The sequence below is a fragment of the Pelophylax lessonae genome, assembly GCF_965119305.1.
Source record: "Pelophylax lessonae genome assembly, chromosome: 7".
Lineage (NCBI taxonomy): Eukaryota > Metazoa > Chordata > Amphibia > Anura > Ranidae > Pelophylax > Pelophylax lessonae.
In genome coordinates this window covers 41,933,556-41,941,008 of record NC_138774.1, presented here as the reverse complement: position 1 = coordinate 41,941,008, position 7,453 = coordinate 41,933,556, and positions in this window count along the sequence as shown.

Sequence of the window (7,453 nt, the reverse complement as noted above, 5' to 3'; positions counted from 1 at the left end):
TGGAGAAGTGTAAGGTTTTGCACTTGGGGACTAAAAACATAAAATCACAATACACGTTAGGAGGGGAGCCCTTGGGGGAATCAAAAATGGAGAAGGATCTGGGAGTATTGGTTGATGATAGATTAGGAAACAGCATGCAATGTCAAGCGGCAGCTTCCAAAGCCAACAGAATATTAGCATGCATAAAGAAAGGGATGCATTCCAGAGATAAGACTATAATCCTTCCACTTTATAAAACTCTGGTCCGACCGCATCTGGAGTATTCCGTCCAGTTCTGGTCGCCAGTCCTCAGGAGGGATGTGTTGGAGCTGGAGAGAGTCCAGAGAAGGGCAACTAAACTAATTAGGGGATTGGAGGACCTTGACTATGAAGAGCGTCTACAATCGCTCGATTTATTCTCCCTGGAGAAGAGACGTCTGAGGGGGGACATGATAGCAATTTATAAATATCTTAATGGGGATCCCAGCTTAGAAAAAAAGCTGTTCATTCGAAGGGATTGCATGAGGACTCGAGGGCATACAATGCGATTAGAGGAGAAGCGTTTTAACCTCAGGCAACGCGGGGGGTTCTTTACTGTTAGGGCAACAAGATTGTGGAATTCTCTACCACAAGAGGTGGTTTCTGCGGGTAGTATGGTGGCTTTCAAAAGACTCTTAGACTTACATCTCAAGGATCAGAACATTCAGGGGTATGGGAGATGATTACAGCCACACATGCCTACACAGGTTGAACTGGATGGACTATTGTCTTTATTCAACCTCACCTACTATGTAACTATGTAACTAAATGCTACCTCCTCATAGGGACTATGATTGTTGCATCGATCTACTCCCTAATAGCAAGTTGCCCTTCGGACATGTTTATCCTCCCTCACAGGATGAACTCTCTCATCTTAAGGAGTATCTGGATGAGAACTTGGCAAAAGGATTCATCCGACCTTCTACTTCCTCCACTGCTGCTGGACTCTTCTTTGTCCGCAATAAGGATTCTAGCCTTAGGCCTATCATTGATTTCAGACAATTAAATGCCATTACAATAAAGGATCGTTATCCTTTACCTCTTATTCCTGAACTTATCGAACAGGTGTGTGGAGCTTCTCTCTTTTCAAAATTGGACCTAAAAGGGGCATACAATTTAATTCGAATCCGTAAAGGGGATGAATGGAAGACGGCATTCAGAACCAGATACGGACTGTTTGAGTACCTTGTAATGCCATTTGGGCTATGTAATGCTCCCGCAGCCTTCCAACGGTTTATAAATTAGATATTCAGAGACTTGCTTGACGTTTGTGTTGTAGTATATTTGGACGATATACTCATCTATTCTCATTCCTTACCTGAGCACATAAAACATGTGAGACTTGTGTTGTCAAGACTACTTGCACATAACTTATATGTTAAATCAAAAAAATGTTTGTTTCATAAAGAAGTACTATTCCTAGGATATATTATATCAAAAAATGGAATCAAGATGGACATGAGCAAAATATCCTGCATTCTAGATTGGCCTGTGCCAACCACTCGCAAAGCATTGCAAAGGTTCCTAGGATTCTCTAACTACTATAGGAAATTCATTAAGAACTTCTCTGCGATTGTGAAACCTCTCACACAACTCACAAGCACGAAGAAACCATTTAATTGGTCAAAAGAAGCAGATGGAGCATTCTGTCTGCTGAAATCAAGCTTCACTACTGCCCCCATACTATGCCATCCAGACCCATCCCTTCAATACATCTTGGAGGTAGATGCGTCAAATATGGCAGTAGGAGCAGTTCTCTCACAACGACCAACAAACACCTCACCTCTTCACCCAGTTGCTTTCTTCTCAAAGTCATTAAGCAGCCCCGAGGTGAACTACCCAGTAGGAGAGAAGGAGTTATTAGCCATAAAACTGGCATTAGAGAATTGGCGACATCTACTTGAGGGCACTCAATTGCCAATCCTGATATATACTGATCACAAAAACCTTCAATACCTTCAGACTAATAGAACTCTTTCCCACCGACAGGTTCGGTGGTCGTTATTCTTTCTGAGGTTTAATTTTTTAGTGACTTATACGCCCGCAGACAAAAATAAAAAAGCGGATGCACTTTCACGACTAGCCGAGAAAGATTCTACCGAGGTTCCCTCAGTTCCTATAATACCACTTGAACGTATTATCGGTGTCATTCGCTCCCTGAAGGAAGAGATTTTGCACAGCATAGGACTGGACTCACCTCCACCACAACTAACTACTGACGCAGAAGGCTTCCTCTATTATAACGATAAATTATACATACCCCCTACTATGCGAACCAAAATCTTGGAATTGTCGCATGACGTACCTATGGCAGGACATATGGGTATGACTAAAACTTTAAATCTACTTACTAGGCAGTTTTGGTGGCTAGACATGAAGACAACCGTAAAAAAGTTTGTTTCATCTTGTGATATCTGTGCAAGGTCTAAAATCGACAACATTCAACACCATCTTGGTATCAGTGGACCATCTGACCAAGATGGCACATTTTACTCCTATCCGAAGACTACCTTCGTCCAAACAAACAGCGGAATTACTTGTGAAACATGTCTTTAAGTTACATGGTATTCCAAAAACATTGCTGTCTGACCGAGGTTCACAATTCATCTCAAAGTTTTGGCTAGCTCTATGTCAGATACTACGAATAGAGCGTAAACTTACTTCTCCATACCACCCTCAGACCAACGGACAGACAGAGAGAGTTAACCAGTGCATTGAACAGTATCTGCGTTGCAATACTTCGTATCTACAGGACGATTGGGCAGATCTCCTCCCGCTGGCGGAATTCGCCTATAACAACGCGACTCATAGCACTACTAAACAAAGTCCATTTTACCTAAATTACGGGTTTCATCCCACACTCCTTCCACCACGTATCTTGCCATCAAGTAATCCAGTGGCATCTGATTATCTTGCCCAGATAAAGGATTCTCTGGGATTACTCAACAATACCATATCACATGCTCATAGCCAACAAAAGAGGTACTACGACCTCCGTAGGAAACCCTCTCCCCAATATGCCATTGGGGATCTTGTTTGGCTTTCTACAAAAAATCTGAGATTAAAAATCCCTAGTAAAAAACTTGGACCTCTATTTCTGGGACCTTTCCCAATAGAGAAGCTTATTGGAAAAGCTGCAGTGCAACTCACATTACCAGCAGACCTCAAGATACATCCTGTCTTCCATGTGTCTCTACTGAAGCCCCATGTTCCTAACCAAGGAATAAGGCCTACTATCTCACCTCCACCTCCTGTACAAGTGGAAGGTGGAGAAGAATTTGAGATAAAAGAAATTTTGGATTCCCGTTTCAATAGAAGAAGACTCCAGTATCTTGTACGATGGAAGAACTATGGGCCCCAAGATGACACCTGGCTGGATACCTCCGATATACATGCCCCTAGACTGATTCGCAATTTCCACTCGAAATATCCAGAAAAAACAGTTCTAGAGGCCTTCCGGAGCCGGCCTTAAGGGGGGGGGTACTGTAATGTTCTGGTACCTCTGGTACCCTTGTTCCATATTTCTCCTTTGCTAATTGCGTCCCATCTTGTGTAACAAGAGACGCATATACCTTTAAGACCGGATGACATCATTGCCGAGCGCCGCTATGAGCGGCTATTTCAATCGCCGGCTTTCTCTCACTCATCGCTCGTTCAAACCACATGTTCACCGCACCTTCTCCTGTGAAGTCGGAGCTGCTGACATTTCCTTTGCTGAACTGACGCCGGAACCTCGCCGCTGATCCGTATCTCGCTACGGGATCACCTCTCTATCTATGGACATTGTTACTACTAACCTATCTAAGTGATAAGTACCCCACAGGGGATTCCTTACTAACCAATCTCCTACTGTCATCTACTGCAATTACCAGGACTATCTATCTATCTATTCCATACCATCTGCATAGACTGTTAGCTCTTGGGACTACCTTCAACTATCCTTGCACTAGGTTACTCTGTCTAAGTATACTCCATCTGTGTCCTCTTACCATCTGCACTATACTAGACATCAGAACCTATCTGCTTTACCATCACCTGCAACTCTCCTAATATTACTCCTAGTAATCACCATACAACCTGTCTCCCATCTATACATTCTCATATGTTCTATCCCTCCAATAAAACATCTGATTGAGTATATGTATATTGCATAACAGGCTGTACACCGTGATGAAGTCCTGAGAGCTGGATAGGTTTATTCAACAGTACCTCAAACACATTCCTGGCCCTCCCTACACTGCTAGGAATGTCTCACTGGCACTGTCTGACAAACTCCAAAAAAAGCTTCTCTCTCCCTGCCTCAAACACATTCCTCTTCCTGTCTCCTGGCCTGCACAATCACACTACACGCTACGGCTGGGCGGGCAGCCTTTATGTAGTGTGGGGTGTGTACTTGGCCCCTGAGCCGTGATTGGCTAAAGGCAGCCGGTCTTTAGTCCAATCATGGCAGACATCATTTGATTGGCCAAAGCATAAGGTCAGGGTGCATGCTTTGGCCAATCACATAACGTGCTGTAGGTGCACACGCAGTGCATTATGGGATCTCGAATTTCCCACGAAGAAGCATATTTGTTCGTCATTCGACGAACGATCGAACGACCAATGTTCGAGTCGAAGTTAGCTTTGACTCAAACTTGAAGCTCATCCCTACCCAGCAGCTTCCCTCATTAGAGCTTTGCAGCTGCCACAGCTGAAAGCTAATTGTGTTACTACTCCCATTAGACCCACTCAGCACAGGAGAACAGAGGAATAAACAATGATTTCTTCAGAATAACAAAAGGCAGGAATCTGCAACAAAGTTTGTTAAAATCCTTGTAATGTAAAAAGATCACCCAGAGGGGAATATTTTTTTCTCAACAAAAGTGGAGATATGCTTTAAGTACTTATGTTCCACTATGATCCATAGCGGTCTTGTGAAATAAGACCTTCATACTCTTGCTGCAGAACATGGAGCTTATATAGCCAACATTGAGGTCTGCAGCCTATCACAGCCTATAGGAAGGCAAATTATGTGCAGCCTCTGTGTAGATTGTCCCAGTATATACATCCAGGGTGTGCTGCTGGTAATAATAATCCTACAAAAATGTCACTTCATATATGACAACTAGAATCCTCAGTCATAGAAAATTAGTACAGACATAATGGCACAGTGCAATAGTTTAGGACTAATGCTAGCTCCATCTTCCCAACAGCACACAAACCCACCTTTCTGACAGATCCGATACTATAAAGAAGAACACTAGATAACTTGTCACTATTATTCATGCCTAATAATGAGTGAATTTTAGCAAATGTCACAACACCTTGGTGAAGCAGATGCCAATAGTATCTTTGCAATGCATAGTTGCAATCTACTCCCAGTTTAGTCAACTAGTAATTAAGTCCTTCCAAACTATGTACTAGTTCAACTGAAGAGCCTGCTCTTTGAGCAGCAACAGTAAGTTCTGGTCATTAGAATGTGAAATCCATTAGGAATGCTTAGCAAAATTGAAAAATGAGGCCACACTCCATGGAAATCCTACTGGTAAGTTTATTGTGTGTAGCTGGCTGTTTACACAGTCCCTACCTTTATGCCACAACCGCTGACTGCCCATCCTTTGGCTTTATCATAGACCTTGGAGGGGCAAAACCTGTCAGAGGTGTGTGGCGAAAGGGCAGGGACTGTGTCAACAGCCAGCTACATGCAATAAACTTTAAAGTAGGATTTCCATAGAGCACAGTCTTGTTTTTCAAATTTGGTATACATAATGAGCTAGATGACCTCCTGAGAGCATTGGACTTCCCAATAGGCTGTTTTAGGAGCTTATAGTGGTACGTTCTTTTTTTTTTTTTTTTTTTACTTGCCATTAGGAATGCTGTTTTATTTATTACCGGGGGTGCAAGAGATTGGGGACATGATTGCTCACTTCCTTTGACATGATTGCTCTAATAGAGTAGTACCATAAGGCCCCTTTTACACAGGCGGACCATTCAGATTTTTTCCCCCCATGTCATCTCTATGGGGGATCGGATGTCAGCGGAGACATGTCCACTGACATCCGATCTGTCAAATCTGGACGGATGGAAACCCTATTTTCTATCGGTCCAGCGGATCGGATCGGATGAGAACGGACCCACGGCCCATTCCCATCCGATTTCCCCCGTAGAGATGCATGGGGAACTGACAGCTCTGTCTCCGCACACAGCGCGGAGACACAGGTGTCATCCTCCTGCTTAGCGGGGGATCGGCGGCTCGATCCCCCGCTGAGAAAAACGTAATCCGTCCGACGGACGGATAGTGTGAAAGGGGCCTAATGGGTTAGGATATGGGCTTCCTAAATTGGCAGACACTAACTAAACTGCAAAGGGATCACGACTGGAGTAAGAGATTGGATCACCAAAAGAAATTGGAGTTCTGCTGCAATATTGACTTGCCTGAACTACTAGTAATCTAGGAAAGAGCTAACCAGTCCACTTGTCAATATTCTATCTAATTCTGTCATTCCTGTTCAAGGTAATAACTTCGGCAAAGTAAAACCTTCAGACTTTGCTGGCAGTCATGATTTCCATATTCAGTGGTCTTCAATTATCTACAACTATTACAGTAAAATTTTTTTTAAATCAGGAAAATGCTTTATTGTTTAAAACCCTTAATGTAACAATACAATATAATACAGTCACAGTACATTGGCAATCCTCCCCTTTTTTTTGGGGGGGGGGGGGTTGCATTTGTGGGCATAGAAGTCATACAAATATTGGTATCTACATATGGTCAAACCATTACATATATATCAGAAATTATACTATTGTAGTTCAACCCAACCAATAATCCACAAGAAGTGCAGCTATTGTTATGCAACTGTTAAAGACATATCCTCATTTCTATGGTTTATTCCGGTATACCAAGAATCTTTGAAGTACCAGTTCCTATGGACTAAATCCAGGGGTATCCAACCATAGGCCCCACAGCTTTTCAAATTTACCCTGACAGCTACGTCTTGTGTAGATATGACGTTCTAAAAGTAGTGCATTTCCCATGGCTGACACCCATGATTTATATGTAGGGGGGGATCAATGGATTTCCACATTTCTAGAATTAACCTCCAGGCAAGGAAAAGGGCCCTTCCCACAGCTGTCCTGGGGTGCTCCTCCTCTATAACACCTTATAGGATGTTCAGTAGACAGCATTTAGGGTCTATTGGGATTTTAACTTTAAATACCATGTTTAGTGTATTTATGATTTGGCTCCAGTACAGGTGGAGTTTGGGACATTTCCATAGCAGATGGATCAAGTCCCCATGGTCTCTTTTGCACCAAGGACAGTGTGGCTCCGTACCATATCCCATCTTGCTCAGCTTCAGGGGAGTATAGTGAGTACGCAAAAGAATATACAGCTGTGACTTCTGTGCTGCGTTTAAAGAGCAAGTACCCACCGCCTGATATGCTTCTTCCCATT